This window comes from Mus caroli, unplaced genomic scaffold, assembly GCF_978045245.1.
Source record: "Mus caroli unplaced genomic scaffold, Mus_caroli_1 scaffold_6, whole genome shotgun sequence".
Taxonomy (NCBI): domain Eukaryota; kingdom Metazoa; phylum Chordata; class Mammalia; order Rodentia; family Muridae; genus Mus; species Mus caroli.
In genome coordinates, this window is record NW_028227261.1 from 128,242,945 (window position 1) to 128,262,042 (window position 19,098).

General features: G+C 37.2%; 1 pseudogene; it reads right to left on the bottom strand.

The window, feature by feature from the left end:
* Window positions 1-18,806, bottom strand: part of LOC110292441 (small ribosomal subunit protein eS6 pseudogene) — a 62,614-nt pseudogene extending 43,808 nt beyond the window's left edge.
* Window positions 18,807-19,098: the final 292 nt, after the last annotated feature.

Here is a 19,098-nt window from a genome sequence, read left to right on the forward strand (position 1 = left end):
CAGTCATGCGTTAGGTTATTTCTTGCCTTCTACTGCTCTTGGATGAATTTGCTTCCTTTTCTTCTACAGCTTTTAGGTGTGCTGTCAATCTGCTAGTGTATGCTATCTCTAGTTTCCTTTGATGGCACTCAGAGCTATGTGTTTTCCTCTTAGGACTGCTTTCATTGTGCTCCATAAGTTTGGGTATGCTGTGGCTTCATTTTCATTAAACTCTAAAAAGTCTTTAATTTCTTTATTTCTTCATTGACCAAGATATCATTGAGTAGAGTGTTTTTCAGCTTCCATGTGAATGTTGGCTTTCTATTTTTTTATGTTTTTATTGAAGATCAGCCTTAGTCCCTGGTGATCTAATAGGATGCATGGGATAATTTCAATATTTTTGTATCTGTTTTGTGACCAATTATATGGTCAATTTTGGAGAAGGTACCATGAGTTGCTGAGAAGAAGGTATATCCTTTTGTTTTAAGATAAAATGTTCTGTAGATATCTTTTAAATCCATTTGTTTCAAAACTTGTGTTAGTTTCACTGTGTCTCTGTTTAGTTTCTATATCCAGGTTCTGTCCATTGATGACAGTGAGGTATTGTGTGCTTTCAGCTTTAGTATACTTTCTTTAATGAATGTGGATGTCCTTGCATTTGGAGAATAGATATTCAGAATTGAGAGTTCATGGTGAAAGATTTTATTTTTGGTGAGTATGTAGTGCCCGTTCTTGTCTTTTTTGATAACTTTGGGTGGGAATTCAATTTTATACAATATTAGAATGGCTACTCCAGCTTATTTCTTCAGAGCATTTGCTTGGAAAATTGTTTTCCAGCCTTTTACTCTGAGGTAGTGTCTGTCTTTTTCCCTGAGGTGAGTTTCCTGTATGCAGCAAAATATTGGGTCGTGTTTATGTAGCCAGTCTGTTAGTCTTTGTCTTTTTATTTGGGAATTGATTCTATTGCTATTAAGAGATGTTAAGGAAAAGTAATTGTTGCTTCCTGTTATTTTTGTTGTTAGAGTTGGTGTTCTGCTCTGTGGCTATCTTCTTTAAGGTTTGTTGAAGGATTATTTTCTTGCTTTTTCTAGGGCGTAATTTCATTTCTTGTGTTAGAGTTGTCCCTTTATTATCCTTTGAAGGGCTGGATTCGTGGAAAGATATTGTGTAAATTTGGTTTTGTCATGGAATACTTTGGTTTCTCCATCTATAGTCATTGAGAGTTTTTCTGGGTATAGTAGCCTGGGCTGCATTTGTTTTTCTTTAGGGTCTGTATAACATCTGTCCAGGATCTTCTGGCTTTCATACTCTCTGGTGAGAAGTCTGGAGTAATTCTAATAGGTATGCCTTTATATGTTGCTTGACCTTTTTCCCTTACTGCTTTTAATATTCTATCTTTATTTAGTGTGTTTGTTTTTCTGATAATCATGTGTTGGGAGGAATTTCTGTAGGCTTCTTGTATGTCCATGGGCATCTCTTTCTTTAGTTTAGGGGGGTTTTCTTCTATAATTTTGTTGAAGATATTTACTGGCCCTTCAAGTTGAAAATCTTTCTTCTCATCTATGTCTATTATCCTTAGCTTTGGTCTTCTCATTGTTTCCTTGATTTCCTGTATGTTTTGAGTTAGGATCTTTTTGAATTTTGCATTTTCTTTGATTGTTGTGTCCAGGTTTTCTATGGGATCTTCTGCACCTGAGATTCTTTCTTCCATCTCTTGTATTCTGTTGCTGATGCTTGCATCTATGTTTCCTGATTTGTTTCCTAAGATTTCTATCTCCAGATTTGTCTCCCTTTGGGTTTTCTTCATTGTTTCTATTTCCATTTTTAGATCTTGGATGGTTTTGTTCAATTCCATCACCAGTTTGATTGTGTTTTCCTGTAATTCTTTAAGTGACTTTTGTGTTTCCTCTTTAAGGACTTCTACCTGTTTAGCAGTGTTTTCCTGTAATTCCTTGAGGGATTTTTATGCTTCCTCTTCAAGGAATTCTACCTGCTTAGCAGTGTTCTCCTGTGTTTCTTTAAGTGAGTTATTAATGCATCTCTATTAGCACTCCTGGGCATCCAACTTTCTCTTGAGTCCCAGTGGTCAGAGCACTATCTACAGGCAAGCTCTCCTCTTGCAGGGAAGGAGCACAGAGGTCTGGAGCTCAGCTCTTCCTCCTGGCTGAAGATGAAGGGCCAAAGAGACCCTGTCCAAGAAGCTCTGTTGCTTCTGTGGCCTGTGCACTCTTCTGCATGGAGAAGTCTCTGAGATACCCAGGATACACGATCAACCCATTTATTTTTAATAGCAAAATTATACCATTTACTATAAATGATAGACTAGTCTACATGAGTGAAAAAGTAAATAAGAGGTAATTTCTCTAATGAAATGTGTATACAGAAAAACACATGCTCATTGTCTTTGTAAATTTCTCAATAATTTCAGCATGTCATTTGTCTCTATTGTTATAAAAACTATTTTTGTCCCCCTCCTCTTTCCCTCCCATGTATCCCATCCTTCCACTTCCCATGATCATCCTGTTTCCCCCTCAATGCAGGACTATAGCACCCATACCCTGGTCTTCCTTCATCCTAAGCTCCATATGGTCTGTGGGTTGTATTGTGGGTATTCTGAGCTTTTGGGCTACTATCCAATTATCAGTGAGTACATACCACGTGTGTCCTTTGTTTCAGGGTTGTCTCATTATCAATAATGACATTTTCTAGTTTAATCCATTTGCCTACGAATTTCATGAGGTCATTGTTTCTAATAGTTGAGTAGTACCCAATTGTGTAAATGTATGACATTTTCTGTATCCATTCTTCTGTTGAGGGAAATCTGGGTTGTACTGCAGGGGATGGGAGAGAGGTAGAGAGGGTCAGGAAATTGAATAAAAATATGGAGCAGTGGGGATGAGGAACTAGGGATAGCCACTGGAAGGCTCCAGATGCCAGGGAAGCGAAGAGCTCCCAGGACCCAACTGGAATGACATTAGCTGAAATACACAGCAAAAGATAGATACAACCTGTAGAGACCACCTCCAGTAAATAGGCAAGACCACTAATGAAGGAATGGGGCCACCTACCCATCTCACAATTTCTAACCCAGAAAATGTTCCTGTCCAAAGGAAAGACAGGGACAAAAAAAAATGGAACAGAGACTGAAGGACAGGCCATCCAGGGATTCCCCTACCTGGGGATCCATCCTATCTGCAGACACCCAACTCAGACACTGTTGCCAAAAGTCACTTGCTGACAAGAACCTGGTGTGGATGCTTCTTGGGAGGTTCTACCAGCAACTGACCAATGAAGATGTGAATGCTTGGAACCAACCATCAGACTGAGCTCAGAGACCCCAATGGGGGAGCTGGAAGAAGGAGTGAAGGAAATGAGGGGGATTGAAACCCCACAGGAAGAACAATGGCAAGTGGCTGGACCACACAATGCTCCCAAGGACTAGACCACCAAATAAGGAGTGTTCAAGGAAGGATCCATGGCTCCAGATACATATGTAGCAGAGGATGGCCTTGTCTGACACCAATGGGAGGGGAAGCCCTTGGTCCTATGGAGGTTTCATGCCCCAGCATACGGGGATGCTATAGCAGTAGGGTAGAAGAGGGTGGGTGGGTAGGGAAGCACCCTCAATAAGGCAAAGATGATCAGAGCAGCAGGAAGAGGGCAGAAGTGGCATAGGAGGTTTGTGGAGGGGTAACCAGGAAGTGGGATATCAGTTGAGATGTAAACAAATGGAATGATTAATTTAAACAAAACTATTTTTGGAAACAGTTTGCTGTTGCACCACCCTATTGGTTAACTTCAGTGACCAGTGTGCTTTTCATCTCATTCCAATAGTGGTCCTGAGTATTCCCCACTCACTGAATCCTTGTTGTCCTTGGAAACTTGAAGTAGCTGAGAATTATGAGGAAGTTATAGCTAGATAATCCTAGGCTGTAAGAGGCCTTGTAATTTCAGAATTTACATTTTTAGAGCATTCTTCTTAAAATTCCACGAAGGAAATCTAGTTAGGTTTATTGGAGCCTAAAAAGATATTTAAGAAAAATTGGTAAGCCTAAGCAGAGAGCCATCAGACAGTTTGGCATGTGAGTATTGGACATTGTGTTCAATTCCACTCAAAGTGGATAGACCTGATGTTATATCATAAGTGAATTTAGTTGAGCTCATATTTGTGTGTTTAGATAATGTAGCTATTTTGTAAAACACATAGCAAATAAATAGCTTGTAAAATCACTCATGTTTTGAAGATAAAATAGATGGTAGAAGTAAGCACACACACACACATTTGATGTTCAGTGTATAATCATCTCCATTGCCTCTACAATTAGTAATTGTTTGGAATTCTTTTATTCTAGTCCTAGTATCTGTATATTTACAAATCGTCAATGGGACTCTTTTTATATGTAAGATGTTTCTACATACATATGATTTTATTGTATTCATTCAGACCTCCTTATGAAGAAAAATACCACTGTTATGTGTCAGGCCAACCTGATGAAGAACAGTATTAAGTTATTTATAAACAGGACAATAGACAGAAGGAATGTTGTTCTCTAGCATTCAGGGGTGACCTCAATAATTTATCACAGCATTTTATTTTGGTGAAGCATTGCCAAGCTAAGAACATTTAAATACCTAGTTCCCTAGGAATGAGTTAATAACTGATCTATACAGCCATTTCTGTTTTCTAGTTCTTCTTGGAAGGACAGTGTTATCTTAATGGAATTGTTCAAAATCCTTTTGTAGGCACCACACCTGTAGGTTGGAATGCACCTAGCTTGAGTAAGGCAACAACAACAAAACATTATTGTTTGCATAAAAACAAAATGTTAATAACATTATTCCAATTGTGATTTCAAAATTCCTCTTTTACAGAACTGCATTTAATTTATATCTTGCATTCTGACATGCTTCTAGAATCCAGCTTATCTGCAAACTGTTTGAAGAAATGTTTTTCTCTCATTTGCTTACAAATTTTTGAGTTTAGTATTCCAAGATTCTTAGACAAAATAATTATGTGACAAATGAAGTACTGTAAATGACTAGTAGTGGAGAACTCAGAATCCACTAAGTTTTATAATAACAAAATTAAATGAAAATAGTAACTAGAAGTGAAAAGTTTATTCTGCTCAGAGACTCTTAGGAACACAGAATTTTCTGAATATATTTTTGCAATATTTATGTTGAAGACTAACTAGAACTGGTTATTTAAGATTGTTAGAACTTGGGGATGTAGAGTTTTCTCAGTGGTTAAGAGCACTGGTTGATCTTCTAGAGGACCTGAGTTGGGTTTACAGCACCCACAGGTAACACTAGCACCTGTAACTTCAGTGCCAGCAGATTCAACACCTTTTTCTGTTCTCTGTAGTGCAAACCTTTAAGCGGGAAAAACACACATATACATTAAATGAAAAACAGAAAGAGTTATGTTAATGTGAAGACTATTTAAGAATGAAAACATGAATACAAGTTTTGGATACAAGTTTTTTCTAGAAATAAAAGGATCTGAAGTATTTGGTTCACATTAATATTAATCACATCTATTAAAAAGTTCATCTTAATAACATATTTCTAGGTCCCAGGTTTACACCATTGAATAGAAGAGTAATCTATGTAAAGATAGCTCAAAGTTTTCAAAAACAAAAATAGAAACTTCATGGCAGTAGAAAGCAAAATGAGAGAATATTTGGAGAAATTAGAATTAAAAAATAAGTGAGGAGTATTTTTTCTTCTTAGAAATGCAGTAGAATTAATACCCCACTCCAAGCTATGGCATACGTGGTTTACAGAACAACAGATGGAGACTAAATATAAATAAAAAACAATGTACTTAAAAATCATGCATGTAGTAATACAACTCTTCATCAGAAACCATATTTATTTAGGAAAAGTTTATTTAGTAAGAAATAAACAGAGGTATAGGGGAATTCAATGGCATTGTTCCTGATCAAGGAAAGCAATCATTCTCTCAGAATGGATTCTTTCATTTCTTTTACAATGAAGTTCTAAGTGCAAGAGATATTTTGACAGTGATTCTGATATTTTCCAAATCAGAAAAAAAAATAGCATTGAGCTATTTTATGACTCAGAAGAGTATGAAATGAGATCCCAATACAGAGAAATTGAATTTATAAACTCTCATTTTACGGCAACATTTAATCAGTAAAGCATTGACATAGGAAAATAATACAGTACTGTTGTTTGAAAAGAAAATAGATCCTGGGCTCTAGTAAGGAATATGTTTTAAACCAAGTATGCGTGCTAGTTAGTATAATTTCACTGGAGGCAGTTGCTAACATTTTGAAAACCTCAAACAGCGATGTAAATTTTTACTGTTAAATTTTCTACATTTTCACAAAAACTATGCATCATTGAAACATAAGAAACTAAGGCAACAAATTTCAAATCACTAGGAAAAATAAAGTCTCACACACACATTTTTACCACCCAAGCATGCAAAGCAAACACTGTTTTGTGGCTACATTTTATGTGTTTGCTTTCCCAAGGGTGCTGCTTTATGGTATTTCCAGTCTCAGGCTTTTGTTTTGGAGTTGTGGGTGTTAGGAGTTTTGCCTTTTTGTGTTCTAAGACAAGGTTCGGAGGGTGAAAGATTTGCTACAGTGGTCTAGGGTTAAGATGTGCTATTTAGTTTCCCAGAACTAATTGTACCACTCAACTTTTGTATTCATTAGCTAATATGTTAGAGGTGTATGTAGTTTTCTCTTGTGCAGCTGTATCAGAAAACAATAGGAAAACAACATTGCTAGGCAGTTATTACCTTACTGCTGCTGCATTCAGTATCCAAGCTCTCTTAGAAGTTTCTTTTCCATGAACATACCTAGGGATCCTTGTACTGACTCTTGGCAATATTAATGAGCCTGGCGCTGTTTTCTTTGGTACATCCTCCACAATGCACATTTATTTTTATCAAATTTTGGTATTGGAAATTTGATATATTTCATAGTGGTAAAATATTAGCTCTATTTTGGGACTTTATATTTACATTTATTCAAAAGCATAGGAATATATTCTTGTGATTACCAGGACCTCTTAATATTTATCTCATTTTTTTTAAACTAATGGAAATTATTTAACTATTTTAAAGCATATATTCTTGTAAGTATGTCATGTCTGAAGTGTCAACAGTTACTTTGCTTACCATAATATTTGCTTCATTATTCTGCGTATATAATGTATCTCCTTTCAGAACAGGAATGTGCCTCCCAATGTTTACTGTTACACTTTGTATGTCCAGTTAGTTAAACACTGCAATGACTTAAAATTAAACTGCTCAGAATTCAAAAAGAAGAAAAATAAGGAGGAGGAGGAGGAGCAGCAGCAGAAGAAGAAGAAGAAGAAGAAGAAGAAGAAGAAGAAGAAGAAGAAGAAGAAGAAGAAGAAGAAGAAGAAGCAGCTAAGGCGAGTTTGTTTTTGCTGCTGATCTTGACAGTGAGTATACTGGGCATTCCCTTACCCTTGTCTAATCTCATACTGACCAGCTACTAATTACTCTTTTGTTGGTGAGATTCCTCTATAATCTTTTCTCTCCCAATGATAAAAAGAAATAGTTAATGATCTATGTTATGTGGACTCCTTTCCTGTACCTGTTATAGAAAGTTCTCTTTGTTTGTATTATTTTTGTTCTTTTATTCCAAGCTCCTCTTCTGATTTGTGAGACATTTCCACTTTCCTCCATAAGCATTAAATTTTTTGTTCCATATGATATAGGAGTCCCTCAACAGAGGAATGGATACAGAGAATGCGGTACATTTACACAATGGAGTACTACTCAGCTATTAAAAACAATGAATTTATAAAATTTTTGGGCAAATGGGTGTATCTGGAAGATATCATTCTGAGTGAGGTAACCCAATCACAAAAGACGTCACTTGATAGGCACTCACTGATAAGTGGATATTATCCCAGAAACTTAGAATGCCCAAGATATAATTTGCAAAACACAAGAAAATCAAGAAGGAAGACTAACGTGTGGATACTTCATTCCTCCTTAGAATAGGGAATAAAAACCCCAAGGAAGGAGTTACAAAGTTTGGAGCTAAGATGAAAGGATGGACCATCCAGAGATTACCCCACCCGGGTATCCATCCCATAAGCAGCCACCAAACCCAGACATTATTGAACATGCCAGGAAGATTTTGCTGAAAGGACCCTGATATAGCTGTCTTATGTGAGGCTATGCCAGTGCCTGGCAAATACAGAAGTGGATGCTCGCAGTCATCTATTGGATGGAACACAGGGCCCCCAATGGAGCAGCTAGAGAAAGTACCCAAGGAGCTGAAGGGGTCTGTAATCCTATAGGTGGAACAACAATATGAATTATCCAGTATCCCCAGAGCTCATGTCTCTAACTGCATATGTAGCAGAAGATGGCCTGATTGGCCATCATTGGGAAGAGAGGCCCCTTGGTCATACAAACTTTATATGCCCCAGTACAGGGGAATGCCAGAGCCAAGAAGTGGGAGTGGGTGGGTAGGCGAGCAGGGTGGGTGGAGGGTATAGGGAACTTTCAGGATCGCATTTGAAATGTAAATGAAGAAAATATCTAATAAAAATTTGAAGAAAATGAATTTGGTTAATGACTAATTTTTTCATGGATATTTTGCCTCATTTTATGAACTATGTTCAGCCTGTGTGTGTGTGTGTGTGTGTGTGTGTGTGTGCATGCGTGTGTGCACCGATGTGATTGCATATGTGTCTTTCTGTTTTTTTTCTGTTGCTGAGGGAAACACCATAACTAAAAGAAGTTCTGGAAGAAATGAGTCCATGGTTCCAGCCAGAACCACTGGCACTACCTCCACTGGGCTTGCTGTCCTACATCAATCATTAATTGAGAAAATGTCCACACAAACATCCCCAGAGGTGACTCTAATAGAAGCAATTCTTCAGTTGAGGTTGCCTTTTCCCAGAACACTACAGTTTTTATCAAGTTGGCCAAATGTAACCAGCATAATCCATCACTTGTCAGCTGCACACACACACACACACACACACACACACACACACACACACACACCCCAGTATTAAAGTATAACCTATCCTTTTTGGTTTTATTTCCAAGAGCTCACATTATTATCATACTATACATCATAATATAACTTTTTAAAGTGCCACAATCTTTAGAATAGCCAGTGGTTTAAAATTTAATCTTTCTTCCAAATAATCCAGGTCTCTAAGCAATGAAATTCTGTGAATTTCAAAACAGGTTATATACCTTCTTTTTTCCAAGGAAGAACCAGGGTATTAAAACAATGTGGGGGGCTAGGGAGGAGTTGTGGGGAACATTATCAAAACATACTATATGAAAACTATTTTCTTACAATAACATGTCTTACTTAATTCAAATTCCAGCAGTGCACTTTCAAAACTTGTAGTAACTCAATATCTGATACCCAGGACTCATTGACAATATTCTGGTTTCTAAAAGGTTAGGGCAGCTCCACTCCTCCAGCTCTTTCATCCAAAACATCACAGCTTGTCATCACAGGCTCAGGTTGGATGCGTGCCACACTCACTGCTAGTTTTGGTGTTCACCAAACAGTCCTGGCATCTCCATTATGCTGGGGTCTTCACTGAAACTGAGGTTCCACATCACTACTGGCCTGTGACAGTCCTCAGTTTCTCATTAAGAACACTTCAGTCCTTCAGCTTTCATCCTGCTAAATCATGTGATAGACTCTCTGATGCATTATACATTACCATGTTCATCAGCCAACTTGAGACTCCATCTGGACCACAGTGCTGAGTGTTGATCAGCAGAAAATACTTTCTGGAATATTTCACTGCAATGATATTGTTCTCCTGTTAATCACACTTGGTTCTTCAGCACCAGATAACCATCTACAGGTACTTAATCTATAATAGCACATGAATAGCCCTGAGAGAGTTTTCCTTCCTTCTGAGATGTCAGAAGCCAGACCTCCATTGTCTGCACTTCTCTCAATATATTCCTATGCTCCAAACTTTCATAGCAGTTCAATATATACGAAATAGTCATTGTCTTTTTATAGCCCAAAGCTCCAAAATTCTTCCATAATACTCAAAAAACAGTTTGGTTGAATTCATCACAGGAATTCCACAGTCAATTATCAACTAACTCCAGTTATGTTACAGTTGTAGTGATAAACAGCTCAATGAAATGAAGCTTGGAAAAGAAAGGGTCTAATTTAGCTTACTGTCTATCATCATTGGAAGCCAAGCCAAGAACCTGAGGCAAGAAACTGGAGGCAGACACAGATCCAGAGAGGTCACAATGGTGTTCTATTGGCTATTTTTCATGCCTTGTTCTGCTTGCTTTCCTAAACTGCTCTGAAGTCTCCTAAAAGAAGTCCAGGAAGCCACTGGTGAAGATATATCCTCAAATGCAGTGTGGAACCTATAATTTTGCATATGCTAGGACTGTGCATCAGTCATATATCAGTTCCCACAGTAGACTGTGACCTCTCACATCAATCATTGATCATTAATTTAAAAAAGAAGGAAAAGGTCCTACAGACATGGAAGGCAAGTCCTCAACTAGTAATCTTTTTTCCTAGATGACTCTAGTTTTTATCAAAATGACAAAAATTAACCTGTACAAACAGTAGCAAGGTCAATGTGGCAAAGTTCATTGATAAATCTTTTTTTTTTTCAAATCAATTGTGTTTATAGTTCATAGGCTAAAGTACAGACAAATAAGGATTTTTTTTTAACAACAGGTTGTAACCATTATCCTTAGGCAAGAGTCTAGGACTAGATGCATTTTTTTTTTTTGTAATAGGCCTGCATCCATGAAAATAAATTTATACCAGTGCATGTGTGGCAGTGCTTCCCTGTTAAAGGTTTCTGCATTTACTCAGGGATATTTGTAACATTCTGAAACATTTGGGGGAATGCAGGAATATTGCCAGGACTGAAGATGGTTTTAAGGGTTTTGTTTTGGGGGTGGTGTGTTGCTAGGACTGAATGTGTGTATTAACCGCATGTTGGAGCTGAGGCTAAGAATGCTGTAAAGCATCTTGCAGCAACAATTTTTTCTGTCCAAAGTGTTAGTAACACAAAGGCTGCAAAACATTGTTGTATAGAAGTGAGTCATTAACGGAAGGCTCCCGTGTGAAGGGAAAGAAACTCAGAAGAGGAACCTCTTCAGCTATGTCAGACGACAGCTCTTGCAGCTTGGTTAATATGTTGTTTTTCTTACCTAGGAATATAACAGTGTGTGAAAGCATCTGCCATGCTTCTGGAAAGACTTGGAAAGAACAGCAAGTGTTCCTAATTAAAGCCACCTACTAGGATTGCGTCTGCACTAATCACTACTGTTCATTTTCTGTAGCTAAAACACTCTATAATCTAGGGCCTTCTCCGACCCTGGAGAGACAATTCCTCCTCAGGCTAGCTGTTTGCCAACAATAGAAAATAACCCTCCCAGGAGTGTGCTTTTCATAAGTAAAAAAAAAAAAAAAAAATCAGAGCTCTCATATTTCCTCACCATCAGTAAGGGTCATACTCTGGAGTCAAGACATCTGGGGATGGTTCTTCTACGTACTTGCTGAAATTATGAAAACTGGCCAACCCTAAGCCTGCTTACTCTAACTAAACAAACAATAAAGCCATGTCTGTTTTTCATAAGTTGCTCTGGCTGCCTTCCGACTCACCTGAGCTCTTTTCTTATACGGCTCTACGTGAATGACCTGCATGCCAAGTGCTTTAAAGAATGATTTGTCTTTTCCCTTGTGATTTTCTCCTGTCTTCAGAATATATTCAAAACTATTAGACCTATAGGTGACAAGCGGTTAAAGAAGTGACTTCTTTGCTCATGCCTTTGGGCTACAGAGTGGTACATTTTCTTACTCCATAAATACACATTTGGATGTTCTTTATGTCCATTTATCCCCCATGATTAGTCTATTTTTGATAGTGTTTCTCATAAATATTACAGGTCAATTTTCTTAGTGTTTATTCCTCTCCACCGATTGAAAATGCATCCCAAGCCCTGATTTGAGGTCACAAGGTGTATGAACACAAAGATTCTATGAAATGTTTACTGAAGCATTGTCATTTATAGTTCTCTGTAAATTCTCAGTAATCTCTTGATCCATGTTAATGAGCCACACATTGTTTACTTCCAAATAATTAATGTTCTACTTGTTTTATAACAACATATCATGTTCAGGTTCAGTGTTTATTAATTTATTTGACTTTTGCAGCATTTATATGGCCACATTTTACAAGTGATTTGTTCGTTTTGGAAAGGTGATGACTATGATATTTGTTTAGAATACATGAAACTTCTTTATTAAGCATATTATAAATTAAGAGTATTATATAGCCTCTATATTTACTTCACACACAATTTTATAAAATCTGGGAAATATATTATTTCAAAACTTCAGTTTTAAAAATGATGTGCGTGTCTGTGTGTGTGTGTGTGTGTGTGCAACTCTATGTGTCACATGAGTGCAGTGTCCAAGGAAACCAGATATATCAGATCCTCAGAAACTGGAGTTAGCTGCAGTTGTGAGACACCAAACTTGGATACTGGGAAATGAACCTAAATCCTCAGGAGGAGCAAGCAAGTCCTCTTAACTTCTGAGCTCTTAGCTGTCATCTACACTTGACCCCCCCCCCCCGTTTTTACTTTTCGTAATGAAATTTTAGGACATATTTTTATTTATATATTTTGTGTTTTTTCTTATATAAATGTTTATACCTCCAGTAACTTTATGTGAATATATTTTTCAGTGTAAAATATGTGTATGAATTTTTTTGATTTTTTTGTTGGGGCCAACTTGCAGCTCTCATGTCTGGGTTCGAGCCTGGGAGGCATCTTGGAACTGAAAGAAAAGAGGGAATCTAGGCAGGTAGAGAGAGAAATGGAGCCAAGACAGTATTCTGATGAAGACTCAAAGTTTTAATGGCGGACACACTTTATAAAGGAGAGGGGAAAGCCCATTCCTACCAAATCATCCTTGGAGCCCAGCTGCAGATGACCACATGTAGGATCAGATGTAGACCAGCTAGGCCAACTCCCAGCAGGTAGCAGCAGCAGCAGTGGCTGAACAAGAGAGTGATATAGGGAGGCAGGCTCCACCCTAGGTGATCTCCTTAGTGGCAACAAAGTCAAGGTCTGGCTCAGCCCACTTCAGGCTTGGGAGGTGGGGGGAGAGTTTACAATTTTTCTTATAGCACTTGTTATATTTTCTCAGTAAATTCTCAAATAACTGATTGCAATGTACACCTTTTTGATCAAATTTACATATTATATTTCTGCCAGAATTCCTTCTTTCTTTTCTTTTTTTCAAGGTCATATGCACTTAGGTATTCCTCTTAAAGCAAACAACATATTAGACAGACTCTGTTTGCTGAGAAAAAAAAACAAAAAAACAAAACAAAAAAAAACAACTAACTGTAATTCTGTAATTTACTCTAATAGTTTGTTAATTTGTTCATTTTGTTTCAAATTATTTTTGAATCTTCTTGGTATTCTCTTGTTTTCATGTCTGGTTCTTTTAATGAACTATAGCTTCATCAGCACCTTTTGCTTGTGAATTAATTTTCAGGTGTTAAGGATTGGTGGAAGATGACTTGGTGGCTAAAAGCAGTAGCAGCCCTTCATTGGAATGCACACTCAATTCCCAGCAACTGCATGGCAGCTCACAACAATCTGTACCTCTAGTCCTGTATGATCTGACAACCATTTCATGGCCTCCATGGGCACCAGACATTCATGTCATGCATAGGCATATATTCAGGCAAAAGAACCATATAAAAAATTAATAAAAAACACAAATTTTTAAAAAATTAAAGAATTATACAAATTAATAATGAATTACAATGGATTAAACAACATTGTAATAACACCTTATACAATTATGATATTGTTGTCAAATAGTTATGCACCTTTCTTCTTTGAACACTTTTCTGTTGAACATTAAAAAGTTATAACTGGAATCTGAGACCCAGAATATTATTTTCATTTTTGTATTATCACTAATTCAAGTACTGTGGGTTTATTTTTGTGCAGACATATCTGTGCTAGAGTGGAGATTAGAGGAAAGCTTGACAGAGACAGTTCTCATCATCCACAACGTGAGATCTCTGACAAACTCAGGTCTTTAGGCTCCTTTTCCTGAGCTCTTATGCTGGGACTTCATGTTGGCCCATAATTATACTTTACATACATTGTATTCTATCTTAAAAATTAATTTTGGATTTAGTTTCAAAGTCTGTCTATGATATTTAACTCAACTTCTATTACACCACTTTTAACAGCTCTCAATATGCATTCATTAGTCTTTAGCTTAATTCCTTACATTGTTTAATTTATTAAAGCTTTTGAGTAATATTATTTTGCAGTGTTGTTGCTGTAGTTTTTAATTTTTAACTTCTATTTAACAAACTTCCTTTACTTGACAATTTATTGATGTTTTACCTCAGATTTTTTTCTTTTGCAATAAACTGCTTATTTTCTTAAATTATAAACGGATGCAGTAAAAGACTTGTTTCACGGTTCTAATAGTGAACTTTTCTCAAAAGTCTGTCCTTGCAGCTTAGGTGTTATTGTTTCATTTAACATCTATTAATATACCCATTCATCATTTACCTACCATCACAAAGATGGTAATAAAAATAAAAAATAAAAAAAATAAAAATAAAAAAATAAAAACCAAGCTGGTTGTATTTACACTAATTGCAAAGTATGCATGAACTACCTGGCCATGTTTGAACCTCTCCTCAGATGAATTTTGAGCTTAAGTGTAATGGCTGTGCAGTGACTCAATCAATCTTTCTCATATACAGACGGCATTCATCATGTTGTCCGTTCAGCCTTTTAATACAATTACTTTTTATCTTTATTATTAGGAATATATTTTTTTTGCTCTTTCCTCATAGACAGAATAAAAGGAAAATAAAAGCCTTGAATACATTGACCTGTGATGCTTACAATAACAGTTGTCTCTTAGTGTGACTCTCTCCATCCTTGAAGAGAGCATCCAGTAGCAATTTTATATCCTAGGTGAATATAGAAAATGCAAATGGAATACTGGGGATTCTTTCACCTCGCAGAGAAGAGAAGAGAAGAGAAGAGAAGAGAAGAGAAGAGAAGGGAAGGGAAGGGAAGGGAAGGGAAGGGAAGGGAAGGGAAGGGAAGGGAAGGGAAGGGAAGGGAAGGGAAGGGAAGGGAAGGGAAGGGAAGGGAAGGGAAGGGAAGGGAAATGTGTCCCTCTCAGTAGGCACCCCTGACAGTCATCTATTACCTTGCAGTTGTTTATTCTATATTCCCAAATGCAACTCTTCTAACTCCTAGAAGCAAGTTCTGTTCCAACATTACAATGAAACCTAACTCACTGTCAAGTTTCAATCACTTTAGTTAAACCCCAATTTTCCATGTCTTATCTAGTGTGTGAAAATGAGAAATATCTGATAGGATTTGTCTTAGTCAGGTTTACTATTGCTAAGATGAAACACCATGACGAAAATGCAAGTTGAGGAGGATACATTTAATCAGCTTATGATTCCATATCACAGTTCACCATCAAAAGGAATCAGAACAGGAATTCAAGAAGGGCAGGAAACTGCAAGCAGGAGCTAATGCAGAGGCCATGGAGGAGTGCGATTTACTTGCTTGGTTCTCATTACCAGTGTGCTTTCTTATAAAATCCAGGTCCTCAAACACAGATATAGCATCATTCACAATGGGGAAAGCCTTCCTACATCAATCACTGATTTAAAAAAATATATATATGCTTGCCATATTGAGCTTGCCTAAAGCTCAATATGATAGAGACGCTTTTTATTTTTCCAACTGAGTCTCCATCTCTCTAATGACCCTAGCTTGTGTCATGCAGACACAACACTACATAATACAGTTATGTTGTTTTATTTGTGAAATGTACCTGTTAAGGCCTTGAAAAAATATTAAGGCATAGATAAATGTTAAGACCTAGGTATCTATTACCTGGCTTACCTGCCATTATAAGGAAACTTTCTCATATATTTCTATTGTTACTAAAAAAATTTCTAAAGACAAGTTGCTTACATATTCTGCTCTATTTTGTGTCCTTGGAAAGCAATCATAATATAGGTAAGGAATACTGCTTTGTATAGTGACCTATAATATGCTTGGACCTGAACCAACCACCCACTAGCACTTCCTACACCTGTGTATAAGCTTTTAGTATAAGTTGCCACTAGGATGAACCTCAAAATAAGATAGACACCTTCTCCAGTAAAAGAAACTATTTGAAATACGACTTCCATTTGAGTAGTCTTCCAGTAAAGTTTATGTTCACAACACCTCCCTGGAGACTGACATCCTACTTGGCAGAAAGAGGCATGTAATTGGGTAAACTGACATCCAGGTTGGCAAGTTATGAAATAGATAGTTAGACAAGTCCCATCCTGGTAGACAAGTTAGGGCATGAATATTAGACAAGGCAAGCCACTGCCACAGTTGAATACACCAAACAATGCAGGCAGGAAAAATGTACAACAAAGACATGTTCATAAGGAAATTCCCTACCTCTAAATTCCAATTAGTGGAATAACTTGGCACAGATGTTTGTAGGTCTCAGGCTTAAAAAGCCATGTAGGTCCTTAACTCAGGGTCACAGGTCAGTTCCTGTTCATGGCCCTTGTCAACGAGTCCTGGGGCATATACTCAATAAACTGTCCCTATTGGACTGAGATTGGTGTTTGTGAGGCAATTCCTGGACCATAACACGGGGTGGGGGGGTGTTTTTTTTCTCATTTTAGCTATTCCTACAATCAATCTGTCAACAATTGAAGTGGGTTTACATTAAAAATACAATTTAAAGCTAATTTTCTCTGATGAATTTCACTAGAAAATCCCAAGCAAGTCATTATCTTTTACATAGTATGAATTTATGTCTTATTTCTCCCCATTGTTGACTCTGGCTTTTCCATGGGACAGCCAAGAGAACCTTCTCATTCTCTTATATGTCTTCCTCCTTTCTACCACTCCTTCCTTTTTTCTCCTCCTTCCCTCTTTTCCTTCTTCCTCTCCCTTCCCTTTCTTTCCATTCCCATTCCCATCCCTTCCTTTCCCTTCCCACTTTACAAACCTGGGTATGTAATTCAGGGCCTTGGACATGTGACAAACATTCTTTACCACCTTCCATCTCTACCATGGCCTAGTATCTAAGTTTATACCAGACTCAGGCTTCTACCTTCATCTTCACTGACAACTGCCATTCTCTCATCTCTCTCATTTATTATGCCCCACTCTGACTGACCTGCATTCAGATTTTTGAAGGCACTATACACTTGACTTTCTCATAATCTAGAACTTTTTTTCTCTTTACTATGTGGATAAAAATACAAAGATGTAGACAAATGCAATCGTATGAGTTATGTGAATATATACATATATTAGTTTATGAGAAATTATTAATATTTAACTTAGATACTGACAAGTGACTGAGATGGATTGCAGTTCAGTAAACAAAAGATTAAGTGTCTGGCAGGAGACTCACTGAACAATGTATCAGTTGTGAATATATACAGAAATTATTGAAGGCTTCTTGTTATTAAAAATTGATGGGATTAGAGAGCTGACTCTGTGGGTAAGAGTACTTGCTGCTCTTGCAGAAGACCTGGCTTCATTTCCCACCATACACATGGATGTTCACAACCATCTGGAATTGCAGATCCATCCAAAGGATCTAGGGTCCTCTTCTGGCCTCTGTAGACACCATGCATGAACATGATAAACATATATATATGGTAGCAAACACTCATGTATATAAAATGAAAATAAAGCTTTAAAGATTAAGTCTGAGAACTTGTAAAAAGATTAAACAATCATAAATAAGATAGTATAAAATATATATAACATAAAATAATTAAATGGTTGCCATTTCTCTTAGCCATTTTATTTATTAGGTGAGAATTGTATACAATACATTTTGGTCATCTCTCATCTCAACTTCAGGCTTTTTCTCTCTATTACACACACACACACACACACATACACACACAACCATAGACTCTGATTTGAGTTGGCCAACTACTCTAGAGCATGAACCATGAACTGGGCCATGGTTGATTTATGCAGTGTCGCTTCACTGAAGAACACTGATTTTCCCTGTTGTAGCAACTATTATTTGCAAATTCTTTCTTGTCTAAGAGTGAGATTTGTGTCCATGTTCCCTCTGCCCATTCTGGGCATTTATCTGTCTTAAGCTTGTATCGGTCTCATGCATGCTCTCAGTGTGAATTCATATGGCATGGCTGTGTCCTTGAAAAGGAAATTTTAAGTCATGTGCCACCACTGCCTCTTACAATCTTACACCTCTCACAATCTTCTCACCTCTTCTTCTGCATAGACCATTGAGTATTTCAGGGAGGAGTGAATTAGAGACAACCCAATTAGAGATGAGCACTATGAAGTTTCTCACATTCTTTCCATTTTCCAGCTGTGGTACTCTGCACCAATTACCATCTACTACAAGAAGTCTCTCTGTTTGGTTTTGAGTGTATGCGTCTCCATGTGGGGACTGGAAGTCAAATAGGTCCTTTTGAAGACACCCAAGTGAACTTTGAGTGAAACTAGCAATATGTCATTAGCAGTAGTGTATTAATATTCTCATGTAGTGTCAAACGTACAGATAAAGTTGCCTTGTGGTACCTTTCCATATAACTGTCACATCTTCCTGGATTACCTTCAAGAAGCCATTTCCAATCAGTGGTGATGACACAAATGTGATGCATTGCATCAGACACTTGACTAAAATGTCTCTAATCATCAGCCTTAAAGAGTCAAGCTGCAGGTGGCTCCGAACATACTTCAGATGGCTCTTATTTTTCTCCATTTAGCATCTCTTTCAAGTAAAACAGCTTAAAGGGGTATCAGGAAGCAATTTATTGGAGGTTATATGTTTATTTTAATCAGCATGGAGAATTGCCTCAATGACTGAAATCCATCATCTGGATTCAGCTATATTCTGTGTGTTCTTATTTTAGGTGAAAGACTAAAATCTTTTGCAGTTCATTAACTGTGGTACAATTTCCTCTCATTTTAATTAAGTATGATTTCAAATAGCTTATTTTTCACAGTATTATTCTTCACTCTGTCTCCAGACATAGTAACTAAAATATCTATTC